At 38.0% G+C, this 24,841-nt stretch overlaps 1 long non-coding RNA gene across 12 annotated transcripts in view; it reads right to left on the bottom strand.

Annotated features, from left to right (window-relative positions):
- LOC144616106 (uncharacterized) overlaps positions 1 to 24,841 on the bottom strand; it is a 237,090-nt gene that overhangs the window by 105,637 nt on the left and 106,612 nt on the right. For 10 of the 12 annotated variants that reach the window (XR_013555033.1, XR_013555027.2, XR_013555032.1 and 7 more), the window contains one exon: positions 17,259 to 17,396. This is a non-coding gene — a long non-coding RNA (uncharacterized LOC144616106). Of the gene's footprint in view, positions 1 to 14,022; positions 14,477 to 14,726; positions 14,968 to 17,258; positions 17,397 to 24,841 lie in introns of those variants that run through there. The other 2 variants (XR_013555024.2, XR_013555031.1) reach the window with 2 other exon arrangements.

The raw sequence follows: 24,841 nt of genomic DNA, 5'->3' as shown, positions 1-24,841 counted from the left end.
CAGGGAAAATACCCAGCTAAAATAACTTGGAAATATGTTGGAATTTCTTTCGGGAACATGATGTATAGAGGAGCGATAATTAAAACAAGAGTCCCTGCGGCCTGCAGTAAGCAGCAAAGCAGCAAGCTCTGCTAAGGCGTCTGGTTAGAGTCTCTCTTTGATGATGGTAGACGACTAGTGACTCTTCCACTTCTGAGAAGGAGCATTGCCCTCGTTAAGCACAACAGGGATGGCAAACAAATCATCTCAATCACCCTGAAGGTAGTAGTGTTGAAGTCTCAGCCCTCTTGAAATAACTCCTGTCAGGCCATCCTCTAGGACAGTGGCAAACTAGCTAGATTCATAAAGAAAAGCATCCCTCACAATGTCCTAGAACTGAGAATAGGAAGATGGTAGAGATATTTTGCTGGGACGTAGACAAGCTATTGCCTCTATTCCATGCACCAGCCCTGTCAGTGAATAAGATGATGTAGTCTCAATCTTTCATCATGAGTTGGGAACCAGGCAGGGTGAAGGGTCAAGGTTACCTCGCAATATTCAGAATACTGGTGCTTACAGGAGTCACGTCTGGCAGCATGGTTTGTCAGCAGGAACCTTGGATTCACACAGAAGAATGAGCCTGACTCATTGATATCTTTCTTAATTAGGGTAACAAATGATTTTGTAGTGGTCAGTCACCATGCTTGGTGCCATGAAAGAGAAAAAATACCCAGATCCACCTTAATAAAGGCAAAGATTAATCTGGGCGTTCTGCAAAAGGGCATGTGTCAATTAAGGTACATGAGGCAGACAGATGATGCATTAAAAAGAGTCTGACCAAAGAGTTTAATGAAGAAACAAGGCTAAGGGAGCCATCAGGGGATGTTGAAACGCTAGGGGAAAGTGCCAGCATAAACCTGTCACCACTTGAGCCTGAAAAGACACAGGGAAGGAGCGGCATTGCTGGAGCTTAGAGAGTTAAAGCAATGGAGTAATGGAATGGGCACAAGTCTTTTTCCCACAGACAGTGAAGGCACTGCCAGACTGCTGTAGATTGGGAGAAGTGTTCTGCAGGTGCCATTTGTTAGCCCAAACTCAGGGAAGCCCTGGGCCAGGGTGCCCTAGAAATGCCATCTGTAGCAGGCACGCTCCTTAGGCAGAGAGCAGAACAGAGAAGAGTAGGTTTGGATCTGGGCATGAGGAGGAGACAAACAAAAAGTAATTTTTGGCACGGGCACCTAAAAATGAAATAAGCCTCTCTTTTGTATAAGGTTGTAACCAAAGCTTATCGAGGGGTGAATCACTTTTGTTCTGTATAGGGTCACTTATGTGATTCCCTCCCTTCACCACCCCTCCCCCATCACATATGCTACTCTATTATCTTTGTAAATGTGGGGCAAATAGGATTTTTTTTTTTTTTTTGCTAGGAAGAGGAGAGAATGATATGGAAACTTACTGTTGCCAAAAATATCTTGACACAAAATAAACCTTGGTAGGAGAATGTTGGTTTCCAGAGAGGACATGGACAAAAGGACTGGATGCCTCCCAAAGGGGAGCTAACCAAGAGGACAGGAGGTAACTGGGCTGGTGACAAAGGCTGAAAACAGTACTTCCTGGAGGTTTCTCTACAAGAGCTGATTTCTGTACCATGAGTAGCTGATATAGAAGACTTTCCAGATCTAGCTGATTAGAGCCAACAATATGCTTGACGAACAATGGCTGGGTGTGGGAATGTGAATCAGAAAGAGTCTTGCTCTTGGCACCTAATGCAAGTCCCTGCTGGGACTTAGACTAGCAAGGGTATCCCATCGACAATGGACAAACACTCATCAAACTGGCATAACCTGTCTCCAGCTACAAGCACAAGTGGAATCAAGAAATAACAGCCATTGTGAGCTGACCAGAATCTGGTTCTCCCTCCACTACATGTGCACCCAAAGCTGGAGAAGAGACCCATTGTCTCAGCTCTAAAAAGCCTACAAGATTTACACAGAGAAGAACACAAGAAAGTCAACAAAATGTGTATTGGGTGCCAGAGGATTTGGAGGTGGGAGAGTGTTGTGGATGGTCACGGAAGACTCACGGAGGTTGGGACTGGAGCTGAGCCCAACAGGATGAAGGCTCTTCAGGGAGGTAGAGGAAAATGTTAGGAGAAAGTCACATTCCAAGCAAAGGTTCCCTCGGTGGGAATGCATAAGACATGCTGGGAAGATGGTGAGTAACTCATCTGTCTGGAGAAGAGTGCGCTGAGCACGCTTGAGCTGGAAGAGGTGATGAAAGCAGTATTTAAAGAAAATCATTCTGGCCGTAGGGTGCCAGATGGATTGCACTGGGGAGCAACTGGAGGTATGGAGACAAGTTAGGAAAACTATTCTAGTTAGGAAATAGTTCAGGCATGAAGTGATAGGGGCTCAGGCTACAGTTATGACAGTGGGAATGGCAGGACAGGGCAGACTCAAGAGGCATTAGTCAGGGATGATTAACAGGCCTTGGTGACTAACTGAAAGTAGAGGGGGGAGCTGAGGAGAGGAGGAACCAATGATGAACATGAGGTCTGCAGCCTTAGTGACTCAGAAAACGATGGTGTTATAAAGAGATATGGCAAAATAGCTAGGAGTGGGGCACAAGGCTAATAATTCAATGAAATAGCTATAATGAACTTAAGGTTTTAGTAAATTGTTTGGGATGATATTCATTGGAGATATTCTTCTGCAGAAAACACTTCACATAGGCTCAAGAGCTCATGAAATGTCACTATTGCCCACCATTTTCCCAAATCTAAAACCCAAGAATCATCTTCATCAATTCTTTTTCCATTATTCCCTAAATCAGTCTTCAAATTCTGTTAATTTTACTTTTATTATCTCTCAAATCTGCCTACTTTCTCCAATCCCGTATTCTTTACCTCAGTTTAGACCACAATCATTTTTCACCTAGATTTCGCCAATTATTTCCCAAACCGCGTCCTGTCCCTCCAGTCACTTTCCACAAAGAAGCCAGAATGTTCTTTCTAAATAAAAAATCTGATCCTGCCGCCTGCTGGTGACACACCTCTGGTGGTTCCCTTGGGAGAGAGCCTTCAAAAAACAATAATCTTACAGCTGGCACCTGTTTCATTCCTTGCCCTCATCTCTCATCATCTCATGTCTCACATTCTATGTCCCAACCATATTGAGTTACTTACATTTCTTGAATGTGCCATGCTCTCTCTCACTTCCAACCTTGCACATGATGGCCCCCTCTGTTTAAAATATCTTGCTTCTTTCACATTGCATCCTTCTTGACATTACATGTCAAAATATCCCCGCTTCAGGTAGCCTTTGCTGACTTCATAAGGCCGATCTAGGTAACTCTTTTTTGTTTCCTCAAAATTTTATTCATCCCTCTATCACAGCTTATATTACTGTGTAGAGTTCATTCCTTATTTACTTATCTGACTCCCATTCTAGATCTATGTGCCTACCTACAAGAAAACATTTGTTTAATGAATGAATAAATAAAGCAAAAGAAACATGGTTCTGTTGGTATTTAAATCAATTCAACAAACTGGCATGAAGTACCTACTATTTGCCATGTGCTATGCTGGAGGTTGAAAATACAATGGAGAATACACTTCTCCAAACAAGAAATGCACAATCTACTATTTTAGAGTCAGTGATAAGTTAGAAAATACATTGCACAACGAGTGTTTACTAATACTGAAATCAAACACTGAAATGGAAAAAGCCCATACTTTAAACTCAGGCTGAGGTTCAAATTTGTTCTCCAATTTTCATATGGCCTTGAACAAAATGCTAGCCTGTTAAGCCCCAGTCCTTTTATCTATAATGAGGCTATAAATCCTATTTTAGATCTTATTGTGATTAAATAGCAACTCCTGGGGCACCTGGATGGCTCAGTCAGTTGAGTGTGGGACTCTTGATTTTGGCTCAGGTCATGATCCCAAGGTGGCTGGATCGAGCCCTGTGTCAGGCTCTATGCTGAGCATGGAGCTTGCTTGGGATATTCTCTCTCTCTCTCTCTCTCTCTCTCTCTCTCTCTCTCTCCCTTCCTCCCTCTGCCCCTCTCCCCCACTTGCCCTCTCTGTCTCCAAAATAAAAAATATTTAAAAATTTTTAAAAATGTTTAAATAACAACTTCTGGGCATCATACAGTAGATGTCCAATAAATGTTACTCCCTGCCCGTTCTATGTATTACTATTGTATTTGTGCTTTCATGCATTTGAAACTTAAGGCATCTTTGGATATATCTTATTAAAATATAATAATGAGCAAGGTGTGGGGATTTTAGGCAGAATTTAATCCCTGAAAGGGGTTCAGATTTTTCCTGAGGACTTTTGTTAGGAAAGAAGGAAAAGGTCTCTGAGATAGGGGGTAACACTGTTGGAGAAGAGAGAAGGGTCCAGAAATTGAGACAAGGATACTGAGACTGTTTCTCCAGCTTTGCAATGGACATGCAGAGGAAGGAGAACTGGGGTTTGACCAGCATGACATTGGCCTACCCACTTGAAAACCACTTGTAGCTCAAAAGTCTACAATGTTTTCCAGCCAATACTGTTCCATTCACAGCTCCAACACGTTTTCTCCTTCCACCCAGTTCAAAAGGACATCAGTGTGACTCTCTCCATCAGTCACAGCAACAGCAGAACAAGGGCTGAAGTTGCAGCCTTGCCTCCAGCCAACTATCTACCTTCACAGTATCTTTTTTTTTTCTTTTTTTCATCCATCAGCTAGTTTTCTGCCACTCAATGATTGGCAATTTGAGATCTGGGCTAAATTGCACCAGGACAGGGTTTTAACGTAGTGTTGGATTGTATCCTATGAGTGACACTAGTAAAAGTTGGCTACAAAATAATAAAATGACAATGGGGGGAAAAACAGATGAAACCAAAATTACAGCAAAAGTAAATGAAGACAGAAAGGAAGAATGTTGGACTGTATTTGTAGATGACATGAAAATCCCAAAGAAACTATATAACAGCTAGTAGAATTAATATGTAAATTTAGCAAGTATACAAACTCGAAGTATACAAAATTAATACCCAAAACTTAATTGTCTTCTATATGCTAGAAGTAAATAATTGGCAAGTTAAATTTAAAAAAATTCTACTTGTAAGAGTACCTAAAAACAATAACAAAAAAATACTTAAGAATATATTTAACAAAAGACATGAGAGCTCCTCATTGAAAACTACAAAATATTGCTGAAAGAAATTAAGGAAGGATCACAAAAGTGGAGAAATAAACCATGTTTGTAAATTTATTGGAAGATTCCAATTCATGGTTTGTTGGAATTCATAAGTTCATTGAAAGATTCCATTATTAAAATATCAATTCTACCGAAATCGATTTATAGATTCAAAGCAATCCCCATCAAAATTCCATCAGGCATTTTCACTGAAAATGACAAGCTGGTTCTAAATTTTATTTGGAAATCTGATGGCTCTAGAACAGACATTTGAAGAAGATGGAACTCGATAGCGTAAGTAGAACTTATACCATCTACAAAAATCAAGATGGCATAATATTGACATAAGGATAAACATACGGAGCAATGAAGTAGAATAGAGTCCACAAAAACCATGAGCTATATAAAAGAAAACATCAATAAATTAGACTTTATCGAGATAAAAATTTTGCTCTCTGAAAGACACAGCTGGGAAAATGAAAAGACAATCAAAAGAAGGGGGGAAATGTTCCCAAGGAACCTGTATTCAGAATATGTAAATAACTCTTACACCTCAATAATTAGAAGAAAAGCAACCCAATGAAAAATGGGTAAAAGATTTGAATAGACACTTCACTAATGACAGTATACAAATAGCCCAAAAAGATTTAAAACACGTTGGTCATCAGGGAAATGGAAATTAAAACTCCAGTGAGGTGCCATCAGACATCCATCAGAGTGACTAATTAAAAAGATTGACAATACCAAATGCTAGTGAGGATGTTGAGCAACCAGAACTCTTATACATCCCTGGTGGGAATGGAATATGGTTCAATAACTTGGAAAAAAGTTTGGTAATTTCTTAAAAAGTTAAACATATGACCCAGACATTCCACTCCCAAGTATTTATACAAAAGAAGTGAAAACATATGTCCACACAAAGACTTGTATGCAAATATTTATAGCAGTTTTATGCACAATAACCAAAAATTGAAACAATCCAGATGTTCACCAACAGGTGATGGATAAACAAAAAGAGATGCATTTATACAATGGGATATTAGTCAACAATAAAAAGAAACAAACTACTAATATACATAACAAAATGAATGAATGTCAAAACCATTATGTTGAGTGTATCACACCAGACCTAAGAGTATGATTCTATTTATATAAAAGCCTAAAAAAAAAAAAAAAAAAAAAAAAAAAGCTGTGACAAAAAAAAAATAGCGCAGTGTTGAATGGATCCAAAGGTGGAAGGGGAAGGATGGACAGAAAAGGAACAAGAAGAAATTTTGGAGGGTGATAGAAATATTCTCTACCTTGACCAGGCAGTGGCTTCACAGGTATATGCACTGGGTTGTGTGCTTTAATGAATGCAGTATTGTACATAAATGATATTTCAGTAAAGTTGATTTTATTTTATTTTTTTATTATTATTATTTTTAATTTCCTTAATGTTTATTCCTTTTTGAGCGACAGAGTGCAAGCAGGGGTGGGGCAGGGAGAGAGGGAAACAGAATCCGAAGCAGGCTCCAGGCTCTGAGCTGTCAGTACAGAGCCCGACGCGGCCTCGAACTCACAAACTGTGAGATCGTGACCTGAGCCAAAGTCAGATGCTTAACTGACTGAGCCACCCGGGCGCCCCGGTAAAGTTGATTTTAAAACAAAGGAAGGCTAGCCCAATACCGTATCCCTTCATATAAATACATCTCCTCATGTAACTACTGAAAACTCGAATTTTCAAAATAACATCATTTCCCTCACCAGCCTCATATAACGAGGGACCTGTTCCATGTCGGTTTCCCTTCCCTTCCTCTCATAAGCCCACACTCCACTCCATGTGCCATTCTATTCATAAAATAAAAGCATGAAGGTCCCTTTCAACAAATGCAGTATCTTCAGGCTCTCCTGCAAGAACAAAACCAACACAAACATGTGCATGTGCATGTGGTATCCTTTTCCCCAAACATCCATTTATATGGGGAGCTACATAGGGAGGCAAGTGATGTAGTTACAGGTGATAACTCATGGTTGGAAAGGCAGGAATAAAGAATGGTAGGAATGTAATCATTAATCTGTGGTCATACATAAATCAGGCCACTTCGGGGTGAAGTATTGAGGAGGAAGATAACCATTTTCAATCAGCTGAATCAACGCTCGGTTACGTGGCTTCACAGGCATCCCTCACACCCTCACATCTAGATCATCTGCTACATGGAAGGCCAGCTAAATGTTTCCTTCAGTCTAGTGAGTATTTTCTTCTGGTGGGGAATCCTTAAAGCTGCAATTATTTAGCCTGATCCATTAATTTGCTATGATCCCAAAGCTAGTCACAGTAATTCCTCCTGATCCCAAAAAGGTATGTCTAGCATCTAGAAAAGCTTTCTGGTATTGTTCACATACCCAGTCCTATTACTCTGACCAGCTGATGATTGGTATTTATGTAGGGTCTGAGCTATGCTACTCTTAAGTGTCAACAGTATTTGCTGACTCAGAGAAGCATCCCTGGAGTTGAAGTGAGGGCCTTGTTAACCCCTGTCTCCCACTGAAGCCCAGCTGGTATTGCTTCTCAGCTAGGGCATTGGAATCCTGAAATTTTGTTGAATATGATCATAACATATTTAATTCCTACCAGTTGCCCTCTGGTCAGAAAACATAATTAAAGGGTCTGCAGATGGTCTGGCAAGGTTTCCAGAAGCAGTAGAAACCAACAGCTGACTGCACAGCTATATGAAACTAAAAACTATTTCAAGATATGTACCATATGCACACATATGAATCCCTTAGGGAACATGGTGAGCTCTTTGCATTACACGGGTATTAGATGCTATGGGAAATGACTAAGGGACAATTAGAGAAATACATTAAAAAGGAAAAGAGAGAAACACAAATCAAAATCTTAACCTAGGATAGTTAGTTCCCAGACTTAGTAGGATATACTTTGGATAAAACAAAACAAAAACAACAAATGCAAGACAGAAAACTCAAAAAGGACTATTCAGGGAGAATGAGTAAAAATGGCAAGAGCTCTTTTCCAGAATCCCTAGGACGTATTAGATATCTTCTTTTAAATTAGAAACAGATAAAATTAGCCTTTTTACGATAGTCAATAGCCTTTATTAAAATAGGAAGTCCAGCATTATCATTTTCATTTTATGAGTTTTATAGAATTTCATATTAGAGTAGGAGCAGGGAGAATGATCCTTATACCCGTTAAAGAAATTAGTGATAAGAGGTTAGACCAGAGGAGAAATGAAGGATCAAAGAGAATCTTTGAAAAGACAGCGAAATATTTGAATACATTCATGGACTGTGACAACAACAATTGAGATGCATTGGGGTAGATGATCTTTAATGTCCCTTCACAAAGGGTTGCTTCATATGTTTTCTTGAACAGATTTAAGGTATTCTATAAAGGATGTCAAGGAAACCTGTCTACTGGCTGTTTGGCCAAAACTTCATTTAAAAAAATTCAGAGATGAGTCCTGTACAATTTTAGACTCTGTCTGTCTTCAGTCTCTCCAACACAGATCAAAACTGAAGATCTTCCCACTGGTTTTCTGAATATTGGGGCAAAGTAGTGTTCGGTCTGAATGCACATGGTTAGGATTTTTTAGGCTCAGCTTTCTTCCTGGGTTTACGACCCGTTAGGGAACCTCTCCTTTTAGTTGCATAAGCCAAGGTGACCCTCTAATGAACCAGGGTTTGCACAAGCCTAGTTTTCACACACTTCCAATGATCTCTGCCCTAGGGTCAGAGAAGGATTGCTCTTGTTCTGAGTTAGCCTGACACTGATAGCAGATATGGAAAGGCCTTCCCTTGGCACCCCAGGCAACGCTGGGGTTTTAGAGTACTCATTGATCATGCTCTGACCTTCTCTGAGTTCAGAAACAAATCAGTAAGAGACATGAGAGGGGTCAAGATGGGACCACTGAGAGTGGCAAAGAATGGTTCCCTTAGCTAAGGAATTGTCAGTGGAAGTTCTCCTTTGGTTCAGGTTTGATTCCAAAAGACATTTCTCTAAGTGAAAGTTAATATTAAACTAGAGTTCTGAGAGTGAACTAAAACTTTTAAACACTGTAACCTGAAGCTGTCTCTCTAGGGTAACAGAGTTGAAATCCATACCCTAGCCCAAGATCTTTGACTTAAACCATTTTAAAGGACCAACATCACACTTTTTAATACTCCCTGTTATCATTAGTTCCACTCAAAATCACATTTCCTACAGGTTCTTTGCACATTGTTAAATATTCAAAAAAATATAGACACGTTTTTCTTTTTTCAAAGTTGCATTTTATTATTACTTTTTTATTTTAGAGAGAGAATGTGCACATGAGTGGAGGAGAGGAGCAGAGGGAGAAGGGGGGAGTGGAGAGAGAGAATTGTAAGCAGGCTCCAGACTCAACGCAGAGTCTGACACAGAACTCAATCCCACCACCCTGGGATCATGACCTGAGCCAAAATCAAGAGTCCAGCGCTAAACTGACTAAGTTACTCAGGCTCCCCAATGTGATTTTCTTAAGTGAGCACATTTTTCAAGGGTCTTGGGTCTCACTTCAGGTTATATAATAAGTGGGTGTGGAGCAGAAGAATGACATAGCATTCATAGGTCGCTTTAAAGAATGAATGCCTTAGAGTTTGTTCCCACCTTTTTTTCTTGAATTTTGGTATCTGGCTCTTTTTTGCAGTGACACTTCCAATCTTGTGTCTCAAGTTACAGTTCTATTTCTGCTCCTATGTCAGTATCTGACACATAAATGGTACTCAGTAAAGGATGGCTGAATAAATTATTATTGAACAAATGATTATTGAATAAATGAGTTTCCAACCCTAAAACAACAAATTAAATACTTTCTTTTTAAATTTATTTTATTTTATTTTATTTTTGTAATTTACATCCAAATTAGTTAGCATATAGTGCAACAACAATTTCAGGAGTAGATTCCTTAATGCCCCTTACCCATTTGGCCCACCCCACTCCCACAACCTCTCCAGTAACCTTCTGTTTGTTCTCCATGTTTAAGAGTCTCTTCTGTTTTGTCCCCCTCCCTGTTTTTATATTATTTTTGTTTCCCTTCCCTTATGTTCATCTGTTTTGTCTCTTAAAGTCCTCATATGAGTGAAGTCATATGATATTTGTCTTTCTCTGACTAATTTCGCTTAGCATAATACCCTCTAGTTCCATCCACATAGTTGCAAAAGGCAAGATTTCATTCTTTTTGATTGCCAAGTAATACTCCATTGTGTGTGTGTGTGTGTGTGTGTGTGTGTGTGTGTATACATATATATATATATATACACACACACACACATATACACACCACATCTTCTTTATCCATTCATCCATCAGTGGACATTTGGGCTCTTTCCATACTTTGGCTGTTGTCGATAGTGCTGCTATAAACATGGGGGTGCATGTGTCCCTTTGAAACAGCACACCTGTATCCCTTGGATAAATGCCTAGTAGTGCAATTGCTGGGTCGTAGGGTAGTTCTATTTTTAGTTTTTGAGGAACCTCCATTCTGTTTTCCAGAGTGACTGCACCAGCTTGCATTCCCACAAATTAAATACTTAGTATGTCCAAGTTACTGTGAAATAGAAAGATGAAAACCCTCACACCTGGTAGGAGAACCTTTGCGTAGTGTTTTTTTCATTGGACTAATTTTTCACGTTTAAATGCTTTCTTTTTTCCAGAAATACCTGGACTTCATTGTTGACTTTTCTTTAGAGTGTTCTCAGGCAGGTTTCTTCCAAAGTCCAAGCCTTTTCTCAAATAGTCACTACAAACTCTTATGCATACCTCAGAACCTTTTTAAGGAACTAGTGCACAGCTCAAGATTTGAAGACTGTTCAGTTTTACTTACTCCGTTTTACTTAGTTACTATTCAATTTTACTTAGTTACAACTCAAATTTATTTAGTTAGGTCGAGAAAGTTAAATAGCTACTTGTTCTCTCAGTAAAAATAAAACAAAAACAAAAACTCCATAGACTCCCCCCACCCCCATCTTTACTCTCAGGAAGTGATAGAGCAGTGTGAAATTAGAGAACCCATGACAAATGGGATATCAGATCAGGTAGTGCTTAACTACTAAGTACCCAGGATTTTTTTTTTTTCACTGTTCTATCATATCCCCCAAAGAAGGAAGAGAACTTTGAATGCTCTTCCTGTGAATAATTAATGATTGACTTGCTATGCTTGGAATGTGTAATGGAGTGAATTCCAGAGAATGTGCCTATCCTTGGTGGTGGGCAAGAGAAAATGCACGGATCTTTCTCAAGAAAATAGCTCTGATTGGATATTTTTCTAATGATCGTGAGTACCATCATAGGTTTAAATCCTGCTCTGAAATTCAACCCAAAGTAGCAACTCTATTTTAATAGATAGGCAAAGATACAGACTAAGAAAATACTACCTTATCAAGTGTGTATTCATAAAAACAACATATCTGCCTCTGCAGGAGTAGTCTTTGGCAATAATTCTCATTCTCTCTCTGATGTTCATTAGATTATATGAACTTGGATGAATCAATAGACTGTAAAATAACTCAAAAAGCTGTTTTCAAGATTAGATAAATTCAAAGATGTCAGACATTTAGCATTGTGTCTGGAATAGCAAAGCTGTTCCTTAATTGATGGTTTTCTTTCTTTTCTCTCTTCTCCATATGTAGCATTTTAAACATATTTGTACACCACTTGGAATTCTATATAAGCTTTGGGAAATAGACTTTAATATGGACGCTTTAGGAGCACTGTGAAAGAATTTACCCCAGTTATAAACCCCATTTACATGGTTAACAAAAGCATATCACGTTGTGTAAAAACCAGGGCCAATGTTCTTTTGTAGGTCTTGAGGCTAGTTAAGTATTCTCTGCACTGAAACACATTGCTCGGTTTCATGTGATCAGTGATCAGAGGTTACAACAAGTATGTAGAGCACTTTAAGAATCTTGAGAAGTCATGGGCACCAAAAGAAATTATTGTCTGTATTACCTTCCTTCAAATAGTGCACTTAGAATGAAAGTTACATCTGGATGGATTCCAACAAGGGGGAAAAAAACCTGTGACATGAGGATTCTGTAAACTCTTCTAGGAATTTTGTGTGTATACTAAATGGAACTTTGTGCCATATACTTGGCACGAAAAACTGAAGTGTATAATGGAAAAAAGAAAAAGGATTCTTCAGACTTTTTTTTTCCCCTGGGAAGAAAGGGATGCAATTGTGTACTTTCAAAGTTCTAATCACGCTGGTTAAATGATAACATTTTTAAAGGGCTATGTTGGGACCAATGTGGATGTCTCTGGTTTTGGTCAAGACTTATGTACAAGAGCATTTAAAAGAACTGCTTCCTAATATTGTGAAGTATTCCCCAGTCCTTCAAACCGGTCCACAAGCCAAGAATCCATCCATGTGTTGATGACATTCAAAGGAAAGGAATATCCTAGATGTGATGGTTGGGGATGACACTCAGTAGCCTCCATATTTATTTCTAACCACTTCCTTCATTACTTACTTCCTGCCTCCCACCAAGAAGAGTAAAAAGGCCTGAAATTTGCATTCCAGCCTCCCTTTGGGCTAGTGCATGGGCCTGTGACCCAATTCTGGCCAGTGATTTTGAAGAAGTACTCTGGGGGTAGAAATCACCAGGAAAGATTTTTCCTCTGGTTAAAAAGATATGTACAACACAAAACTGCTCTTTCTTTTTTACTCTGAAGGTAATTATGTGAACACATAATGGAGATATGTAATGTAATGTGAAGACATAATTACAAATGGAGATGCACCAGCCACTTTATAATCATAGAAACAAACCTGAAAGGGAAGGCCAACACACCCAGGATGACATCCCAGCAGAAGAATGACGGGAACACTGGGTCCTTGATCACCTCATTTTCGTTCTGGACCTCTTGTTAAGTAAATCCATAAATATCTTTATCCCTTGTACTATTTAATTGAGGTATGCTTTACTTGTGGCCTAAAGCACAATTGATATAATAGTTCTTGCCAGAGGATGAAAAAGTATTCCAATCAAGGCTGATAAAGCTTTGAAAAAGAATAAAAGACTCTCTGTGTGATATGACTCAAAATCTACTGAAACAGATACCTCTCCCATTTTACATTCTTCATCCAAAATTCCCACTAATAGGGACTTGATGATATACATCCATTACACAAATTTTGACTTCCTTTTATGCGTAGCACTTGTCCGATAAATATAAATACTAAAACGTATTCATCATTTATCTGAAATTCAAATTTAATCGAATGTCCTGTGTTTGTATTTGTAAATCTGGCAACATGCGCCATGCCCTATGGCAGGCTCTCCATAATTCAAAGAACGCATCTCCTTCAGAGCCTTTAGCTGATTCTAATGTGTGATCTGGGTAGAAGTCCACTGCCTTAGAAACTCTCTCTTTCAACTCCACATTCTACACACCAAGAATCTGAAGCCTGAAGAGATCCTGGGATTTCCCCAAAGGCACAAAGCTGCACACAGGCACAGGTGGAAATGGGACCCACATTTCAGGATTTTTGCTAGTACCCCTTTTTTTCAGTTGCCTTTTCACTCCTGCTCCTAAAGTCTCTTGGTTTTGAAATGAACTGGGGAACTAACGAACTAACGCTGTTTGACTCAGTAGAGGGAAGGAAGCTTATCATATAAAACGTTTAATTTCCTTTGATGAGGAAGAGGAATGCATCTTAGTCACTTTCTTACACAGAAGAGCATTTTGGATAAGAAAACAAAGAATTGTGGAGAAAGAAAATCCTGTTCAAATCCATAGAAATACTTTCTTAAAAAGAAAATTTGCCAAATATTCTTTCATATAGGTGTTATACATGTTTGCATATATATAGATATATCTCATATGTATATATACATGTCATGCATACATTTATACGTCAGATATATATACAGCTTATTACATGGAGCTCATATAGGTGATATGTAATTCAAAGTTACACCATGGCTTGCTGTATTTTGCAGCTATCACTGCAGAAATCTTCCCTCTGTTTCTTCACAGGTATCCTTGCTAATATTTTGATCAAAACTGCTAAGTCCCTAGCTTCTGTAAACAATGAGCTTTACTTGGAATTTATTTAAAGATTATCATGGTGACTTGCCCATGGAAAAGCCATTATTTATTTATTTTTTTTCCCAATGGGCAACACAGAATTTAAAGCTCTTTGGATAAACTGCTGTGTATCACATTTCCAATTCCTAGATCTTCAGAACAGAAGGCTCAAAGTTTTCTCTAGAAACTTTTCCTTTTTAGCTAATCCAATTCTTTCATTTTGCACTGTTAGTCCAAATGATGCGATTCTGTCACTAGAGAAGACAGAGGCCAAATTAAGTCAATTCTCTGTAGAAGATCTTAATCTAACATACATTGCTTATCAATCTGCCTTTCTCGTGTTTCTTGGAAGTCAAATCCGATTATCCCAAATGCAAATAATAAGGCAAATTTCACTTTATTAAAAAATCATCCCAAACACATTCTTACAGTGTCAGACTTTATTTAAAAAAAAAAAATACATGAAATTTCAGAATAGGATAGGTTCAGATGATTTTTGGAATTCCTTATAAGGGAATGTGACCCCAAATCTCAGTTCTTTAGGTCAAAGCATCCTCAACCACTACATCCAATTATGATGCACTTAGCCTTTGAGGTCTATCAAGTTAACCATCCAAGTGGTTCCATCTGTTTTCATGGAACGTCCAGATAGGAGAGAAGCACAGAGTACCATATCACACATAACAACTTTCTATTTCAAGTGACTCTACCACAGCCAGGGAGTCATGAAAACCAAAAGAAGCTCCTATTGGAAATAAATAAATAAATTTTTTTAAAAGATTGAGCACAGCAGCTTCAACCTTTCCAATTATTTATTCAGCATTTTAAGTGATTCTTCTCTGCTCCACTTCCAAGCTACCTACATTTTGGTCTCTTTCTAAAATTCAAACCTATTCTCCACAGATAAAACTTGTCACCTCTGAGAAGAGTCAACATTTATTTTATTGCATACATCCTGTTAATGCTTGTCGATTTTTCTATGAATCACATTACCTTTTAGTCTCACCTGTGAGAATATTATTCCATAAGAATTTCTGTAATTGAAATGTTAAAATTACACCCTCGAGACTTCTACCTGCAGGATGGTGGATCCTGTCTCACCTGTCTGGACATGTTGTACTGAGCTGAGGTCACACTTACGCAAATGACATTCCAAACATTCTTCTCCCACTAAATTAAAAGGGGCAGTGCAAGCTTCTCTCTCTCCCATTGGTTAGGGATTCTGACACAGGGACTTAGAAAGCTCGGCAGTCCTAAAATGGAGCTATTGTTAGCCACATGACCTGTGTGAGGGCATGAATCCTTCTCTCCTACCTCCTGCCCCACTGCCCCTTAGTCAGCACTAATCACGATTCAACACTTGAAAACTAGGCAACTGACTGAAAATGTTCTACTTGAACTTTGATTGATTTCAGAAGGGTGGCATGTCTTAAAATGTTGACCATTTACTGATTAACTGAGAAGACAGAATTCCCCCAAACTGTAGCTAGTCCGAAGCTAAAATCTTAACACAGAAAAACTGAATAAGGAAACATACTCTCGTAAGATCCCTGCCATTTATAAACTTTTCTATTAGATCTTGACTATAGATAAATGCGATTACTATACATTATGTCTTTGAGGAATTTCTTCTTCCCCAAGACTCCTTGCCATTGGGAATTGGTTCCTTCCTTATCAGACATGTCCCTATATCAAAATCATAAAATAATTGCTGATGAAAGGTCTATTGTTTCATAGTTGTAAAGCCATCCCTTTCATACCTATTAGGCAATCTTCTCAAGCATGTGATAATAACCATAAAGTATGACTGAGGACAAGACATGAGCTGTGCTTACAGCTAATGGTATAAGTGTGTCTAATGGAGATAGTATTTCCATCCATGATTCCAAACGGCACCCATATACCACTCTCTTTTAGTCTGAACAGTATGAGCTGCCAGCTTGGAGGTATTCTTTCTTTCTCAAAAGAGTAGAAAAATAAAAGTGTTTTGTTCTTTAACACACTATAGGAGTGAATAAAGGTATACTGGAGGAGGTGGGGATGTCTGGAGAGGATAAATCAAAGTATAGAGAAAACAGTAGAATAAAACAGAAAAGCCAGTGTTTGTTTAGAATGGGTAAATGCTACTCTCAGAGGCCCGAGGTAAAAGTCCTAGCTGCACATTCAGTTACTTTCTGTCACAAGAATTAATAAGAATGAACATAAGAATTCATAATCATCATAATATTTGTTATAATTACTATCTAAATTCCATCGATCTAAGTGTTCTATTGTCAAAAGCAAGCCCAAATTGATGACAGAATAAGTATCCTTCTCTGAGTTAAACCTAAAATTATTTTGGCATTGTCAAACTACTCAGCTTCCTTTCAAATCCATGTTTAATCCAAAAAAAAAAAAAAAAAAAAAAAAGTAAAAGAAAAAAAAACAAAACAAATCCATGTTTAATCTTGTCATTGATATACTTATCTAAGCTCTTTTGGAATCCACTTATCTCACAAAGAGTTCAGGTAATTCAATTGAGAACACAAATATGTTTAGCTTTTTTGATAAAAATTTCTCACTGATATTTTGTTGTTCTCAGAGTGTATGTATACTGTCCAGTTGCCATAGCTGAATTATTTTCCTTACAGAGATGATTACTTTCAAGTGAGAGCTAAACATTGTCTCTAGATAGCTTTATGTTGCTGCTACCTTTAGTTTATATTCAAACAAAAGGAACAAATAACTTTCCTAAAGATAGTGCTACTATCACTAACTTCCATTTACTAATATCTTTCCTTAACTAATTAGTATTTAACTGGTGAATAAATACCTAGTTAAAACAATTACAATAGGCTCATCGTGCCATCTAGTGGACAATCTTCAAAATATCGTCCCATGGGCCATTTTCTTTCTATCCTTCAAAATGTCATCATTATTCTTGAAGAAGTAATCCAAACTACTAGCTAAGAATTATTGGTTAGTATCGCTGAACCCTCAGACAGAGCCATGATAGCATTTCCAACACTGGTGAAGTCTTAGGGAAAATTAACTTACCATCTTGTGTGCTCCGCTCCTTATCTGTTCAATGGATGGAGCCAATGCCACTGGCAAAAAGGAGAGTTGCCCCAGTAGTAATTCAATGCACTGAGTTCATCCTCAGTAACAGTATCTTAGGTAGCTCCTGCTTCCCATCTGGAAGATAAAAGCATAATCTCTGTTGGCTTGAATATAAATTATATATATAACTTTTTTATATAAAAATTTTACAATTTCATCTAATCTTAACAGCTACTTTGTGAATATGGGGGAATGTACTCATATTACACTTGAAGGAATTAAAGTTATTGAAAAGTGGGGCGCTTGGGTGGCTCAGTCAGTTAAGGTTCTGATTCTTGATTTGGCTCAGGTCATGATCTCATGGTTTGTGGGTTCAAGCCCCGCCATCAGGCTCTGTGCTGGCAGTGCAGAGCCTGCTTGGGACTCTTTCTCTCTCTCCCTCTCTCTCTGCCCCTCCCCTGCTCATGATCTCTCTCTCTCTCTCTCTCAAAATAGATAAATAAACATTAAAAAAAATTGTAAATAAAGTTAATCAAAAGTAAGTGACTTGACCAGAGTCAAATACCTACAGAAAGCTCAAATTCAATCACAGATTTTCAAAATCTCAATGACTCTTTCAATAAGCCAGCAGTATATTAGAAGAGTGGCATTTTATGACAAAGGAGACCTTTTCTCAGAAATGAAGGTTAAATACATGCTTATCTATTAACGTGATTGATTCACAACTTTAGCAGATACAAAAGGAAAAATATGTGGTTATCTCAACAGATGCTTAAAAAGCATTTGATCAAATCCAACTCACATTCTCAATGATAACAGAAGTCTTAAGAGGTAGGAAGAGAATGCTTCCATAGCTTGATAAAGATTACATATAAGAATCCTACCATTATCCTCATATTTAATGGTGAAACATCATAATTCTTTCCAATTACATTCAGTAATAAGGCTAGTGTTTCTGCTATTATTGCTTTAATTCATCAATGTACTTGAAGCCTGAGGCTATGCCATAAGACAAGATAAAGATATAATATATTGGTTGTTTGCCATGAAAACCCAAAAGAATTTTAAAAAATCAGAATTTATAAAATAGTTATGAAACAGTGCCAAATGCAAGATAAACATAAAGTAATAACCTTCCTATACAATTAGAAAATGTAATAGGAAAAAAAACAATGACATGTATAACAGGAAAATAAAAACACACAGAAAGCAAATAAAACAAAGTGAACAAACTGAAAATACTTAGAGTAAACCAAATGAGAAATGTGCAAGGTTTATATAAATAGGAGTTGATTTTATTGAATGCTTTTTTAGCATCTATTGATATGATTATATATTTTTTTTAATTTTGGATTTGCTTATGCAAATGTAGGGAAGTTTTATGACTATATACAATTTTGAAATGGAATACCATATATATTTTACAAGAAAGAGACTGAGAAAAGTATTTGCAACTATTTAGTTCAAATATAATTTCCTCAAAGAAGCCACCTTTTATATCCCTATCTTCATGATATTTCTTCATTATTCCCTATTAATTATTATTCTCATTATTCAGAATCTTACTTTGGAATAATACATTAATTACTGTGATTATTCTGTTAATTTTTCAGTCAATCTCTCCTCCTTTAGGAAAATATGAGTTCCATGAAAACATGAATCCTGTTTTTCTCACCAAGCACATATTTTAGAAAATAACGGGCTCAATAAGTGTTCGTTAAGGGAATAAATGAAAATAAATCTATGTAGAACAATTACAATTAAGAAGAAAAAGTAAAGAACTCCACAAGCATATGAAAAGACTATGAACATGTAATTCCTAGAAGAAGGATATCAACCAATAAACCCATGAAAAATTTTTGTCTCAATATAAGAGAAATAACATTTTTAGATCTCTTCATTTCTTTCCTGGCATCTCATGATCCCAGAAAAGGGAGTGGTCAGGCAAATGACAATGTTGTAGAAAGGAAGTGAATTACCATGTCAAGAAAACAGTCAGATAAGAAGAGAAATGGAATGGAATGCCCATTTTTGCCATTCCCATGTAGTAAGGCAGGAGTAGACTGGACAGGAGGAAGCAAGCCCCAGAAAAGTATGTTATACTGAAATCCTACTGAAATCCCAGAAGTCATAATGCTAGTTTAGCTGAAAAGTAGAACTAAAGCAGAAGAGCTTTTGTGTCCCATACACAATTTGGAAATCTATATATGGTGGTAATAAGGGCAGGTCAAGTGTAATGAGGAATATTTTCTCACAAGGCAATATTGCTTGATCATATCAGAGTTCAAATAGTTACAGAGATAGAGACAGAGACAGAGACAGAGAAACAGAGCACCAGAGTTACAACACTGAATTACCCTCTGATCCCATGAGACTAGGAAATCTTACAGATGCGCTGACATAGTTGTAAAAGGTTGTTGATAAGGCATGTTGGAGATCTTGATGGTATGGGTTGGAGTTGTTGTGGCCAGAAGGGAGTTCTGGGTTGCAAGGCAACAACCCAGGGCATGGATCTCTTGGGGGATCTCAGAAAACCTCGGGAATATTGATTAAGTTCCAGGCAGAGCTGTGGTGGGGCTGAATTATCTGTGAAGAAGTACAGACCATGACAAAATCAAGAAAACAGACTACATGCATTCATGAGTTGCCAAATTCATCCTCAGTCCATGAGTCAGAGTAGTCAGTCCTAAGCAGAGATCAATGAGAATTTAGAAGATAATGCAAGGGTCCAAAGACCTTTCTCTCTACTACTGTGAGGTTGGGTAAGCCTATCTCTGTAGCTTTTATTTACGGAAAACTATCTTTTGTCAGAGAAGGGGAAAGAGGAAAAATAGCCCTGCTAGAGACTTAACATTTTAATTTCCCAGATAACTGTTACCTAAAATTAGAATGTCTTCAACCAGAAAATACATTAATTTGCAAATTTGAGTTAGGTTTCTCATAAGGAACATAAAATATGTTATAGAAAATAAAGGAGTATAAAGAGAAGTTACATTATTATATTATATTTCACCCAGCAGATTGGCAAAGATAAAAAAGATTGTTATTATTTGTTGTTGGTTAAAGTGCAAAGAAACAGGTAATCTAAAATACTCAATTGAAGTAACGTACATCGCAAAGTGTTTCTGAGGGCAGTTTGACACTATTGACCCCAATTTAAATAATATACCCCACATCCAGCAATTCCATTTCTGGATATCAAATTCAATTATTAGAAAATCTACACCAGAAAATCTACATTAGAAAATCTACAAATTAAGATTAGAAAATCTTAAATTGAATTAGATACTAAGAATAACTTATTGGCACAATCAAGGACAAGTCCACAGATAGTTCAGGCTTCAGGCAGGGTACAATCAAGACTCTAAAATTGTTTCTTTCCAAGTACCAGCTTTGTATTTGTTCTGGTGTTCCTAATCTTCAAAAAAATGGCTACAAGCAGAAACCAGGATTACCAGTTTCTTCATTTACATCCAGGGGAGAGAAAGTGTTTCCCCATTCAAAAAAGAACAAAAAAAATTTTTTTAAGTTTATTTTGAGAGAGACAAAGATAGCACAAATGGGGGAGGGTCAGAAGGGGAGACAGAGAATCCCAAGAAGGCTCAACGCTGCCAGCATGGAGCCTGATGCAGGGTTCGAACTCATGAAACTATGAGGTCATGATCTGAGCCGAAACCAAGAGTCAGATGCTTAACTGACTGACCCATTCAGGTGCCCCAAAAAGGAATAAAATTCTTGACCCTACTCCACTTGGACCATTTTAGGCTACATAGGTGTATCAGTAGCAATCACTTAGCATAAGAAAAGGAGGATCCTGATAGGCTAAGCCAAATTAAAACTGACTCGAAGGGTTAGAAGTAGAGTCAACCCTACCAATAATACATGGCTGCTATAAAAAGTACATTTGAATATGTACCTACATGTGAATAGTGGGATGCTATTTTGAGATATTAAGCTATTTCCCCCCATTGTTTCTGTACCCCACTGACCTTCTCCCTGCCTAGGCTGCTAGGGCATCTCATCTTCACTGCCACAAGGGAGGAATGATGTGACAGAGCACAGGCTAAAAGAGTGAAATCTTCTTGGCTTTTGAGTTCAGAAGATTTGGTGGAACATGATTAGCTAGAGAAATATTCCTCCTGAAGTGGGAGAATAGAAGTATCAGAGAAACAAGGTAACCAGGTTACATATTCGCTGAGACAAGAACCTTTTGCCACATCAGAGCTGAAGGAGAGAGGAGAACAGAAATGATAGACACTCTAACAATAACTGAGGAATTCAAGAGCAGAGTAATCCTGGTCTACTTTCTACAGACCTTCCCAAGTAGTCCCTAAGGCAAGTCCACTGAGCTCCCCCTGATTCAAGAGGGTGCTGGAAATGCTTGGGTGGTAAAGGGCCTTAAGGAACTCCACCTGAGTTCCTGCTGCATCCCAAGGGATGCTCAGGAATTGTGGAATGATTTTAAATCTGCTTTTGAGGAATGCAGGAGTACCTAAGAGAGACCCAGATCTGGAGAGGCCTAGCTGTCAGTAACAGTACTCCTTACAAATAAGGATTAGATGGAGCATGGATATCTTTGGATGGAGGTCCTTATAGGTCCCCATAATGTAGTACCTGGGATCCTCTGTGGAACCTACATACAACTCAAGAAAAGGTGTCAAGAAAATGTGGAATTAAAAAATGAATGTTTCTGCCATCCTAAAAACCACGACCCATTAAGTTCAGTTACAGAAAAAAAAATGTATGGGGCACTTGGGTGGCTCAGTCGGTTGAGCGTCCGACTTCAGCTCAGATCATGACCTCACGGTTCCTGAGTTCGAGCCCCGCAACGGGCTCTGTGCTGACAGCTCGGAGCCTGGAGCCCGCTTCAGATTCTGTGTCCCCCTCTTTCTCTGCCCCACCCCTGCTTGTGCTCTCTCTCTGTCTTTCAAAAATGAATAAACATCAAAAAAATTAAAAAAAAAATGGACACTTCATGGAGTAAGACTCACACCTGCTACTTATGCATGTGAATGAACATGCAAATGATCGGATAAAGTTCTGGACAGATAAATGAACAAAGGTTAACAGAGGCAGGGATGTCTCATATAATTGTACCATTCACATAGATATTTTAATTCTGTATTATTCTATATTAATGAGAAATACTATAATATAGAGGTTAAGAGTTCCAGCTCTGGGGACAGTTTGGGCAAGTTCCTTAACTTCTTTGTACCCTGGTTTCCTAAGCAAAATGCAAATAATAATATTATCTACCTCATGGAATTATTATAAGTATTAAATACATGCAAAGCTCTTTTTTAAATACTTAACATATAACAAGTACGCAACAATGTTTTTTATTATTTTGCATTTTGATGAAAATGTATTTGTATGTTACTTGTATCAATTTTTAAATGATCTTATAATAAAAGCGAAAAGAAAATTAACAACCCAAAGTAGAATATTGAAGATACCAATGCAAAGTAATACACATGTTGGTATCAAATATATAGCTGGCCCTTACGTTAAGAGGACAAGAATGTGTCAATGAGGATACTTAGATTTGCTGTGATTAGAGAGAATTTCGGAAGGATATAGAATTTGGATTGAGTCTTGAAGATTAGGTAGGATTTGGATTCGGGTGAAACATGCTTTATTGTTAAAAGAATGTGGCTGGTGAAGAAAGAGGTCCAAATGTCAAAGTTGTGTTTGGGAGATGGATGTCAATTGTTTGTAGTGAATGTTTTTAGATACTAGCTTGAGTTTACTGTTGGAAGAGTAGATTCTGCTAGATCACTCACTGAAAGTATATATCCAGAAGATTAGCTAGATGATAGATAGATAGATACATACATACATACATACATACATACATACATACACAGATATTCTGGAGGTGATGCGTGAGCCACTGATGGTCTTTGAGCAGGGTTTACCAAGAATAATCAGCAGTTGGGGCACCTGGGTGGCTCAGTCACTTAAGCATCTGACTTTAGCTCAGGTCATGATCTTGCAGTTCATGAGTTCAAGCCCCACGCTAGGTTCTGTGCTGACAGCTCAGAGCCTGGAACCTGCTTCAGATTCTGTGTCTCCCTCTCTCTCTGCCCCTCCCCCACTTACACTCTGTCTCTCTCTCGCTCAAGAATAAATAAACACTAAAAAAAATTTTTTTTAAAAAGAATGATCAGCAGTGAAGCAGCAATGGCTCAGAAGTGAGCAGACATGGGTCTAGAAGGAACTTTATCAAGCTTGAAGACGAATCACATGGTTTTCTATTAACATAAGAATAAAAACAAAGGCAGAAGTTCATTTTCTTCAGAAAAAACAACAAAAAAATTAAATCTCTACGGACTCTTCATGCCCAGGATCTCTGTGCCAATGTCTGTTTGTGGTTGGGCTCTTCTGTAAGGGCTCCTGATGGCTTCCGTCTTTGTCTGTGTTCTCTCTCTCCCTCAAGACAGGGACTGTGTCTACTGTTGACAGGTCACCATTTCACTTAACGTCCTGCCCAAACTGGACACACAATAACTCTGAAGGCCTTACTGACTTAAAACCCAGTGAAATAATGTGGGGATTTGAAATGTAGTTTTACCTTACTAGATCTTTTACCCTGGGTCTCACGCCTTTTGATTTTATCCAGGTTCCCAGGACCTTGTTTTCATTTGCTATCAGAGGTGATAACCTCACTGTTAGTTCTTCTGTATTTACTCCAAAGTATAACTGAAAAGCTGAACAATAGCCTATAGGAAGAAGGGATGCAACAAATCTCACAGATGGCTGGGCTCACAAACTGAAATTGTATTCAGAAAGGGAATATTTGAGTATAATTGTCTGTTCCTTGGGAAGAACAGTGAGGACTCATATAAACTCACTTTGCGTGGTTATTTTTGGAAAACATAAACCAAGCCAAGTGGATACTGTGCAATTGCTTTAGTATTTAATATTGTATTTAATATGATCTAAAAAAAATTTTTTTAGTGTCTTATTTATTTTTGAGAGAGACAGAGACAGAGCACAGGGGAGGGGCAGAGAGAGGGAGACACAGAATCTGAAGCAGGTTTCAGGCTCTGAGCTGTCAGCACAGAGCCCGACAGGTGGGACTCAAACTCATGAGCCCGTGAGACCATGAACTGAGCTGAAGCCAGACGCTTAACCGACTGAGCCATCCAGGCGCCCCTATTTAATATGATTTTAGTACATTAATAATGCTTGTTTATTAAAAAGTTTTGAAAAGACAACCAAGAAAAAGAAACCATAATATTAGTAACCATAATACAACCATTATTAACATACTGTTATATATCCTTTCAGAATTTTTATGCATAATTTTGCAAAAAGAAAAGTATACATAACTTGTACATATACTATTTATATTCTCCTCTTTAGACTACTTTTGCCACTTCAAATAGGTGAAGACCTTTCAAATATTATTATTCTTTAAAATTGCAGTGTATGGGCACCTGGGTGGCTCAGTTGGTTGAGCATCCAACTTCGGCTCAGGTCATGATCTCACAGTTCATGAGTTCAAGCCCCACGTCGGGCTCTGTGCTGACAGCTCAGAGCCTGGAACGTGCTTTGGATTCTGTGTGTCTCTCTCT

Source organism: Panthera onca, chromosome B1, assembly GCF_046562875.1.
Source record: "Panthera onca isolate mPanOnc1 chromosome B1, mPanOnc1 haplotype 2, whole genome shotgun sequence".
In the NCBI taxonomy this organism is placed as follows: Eukaryota; Metazoa; Chordata; class Mammalia; order Carnivora; family Felidae; genus Panthera; species Panthera onca.
This window is presented reverse-complemented; position numbering and strand designations above follow the sequence as displayed.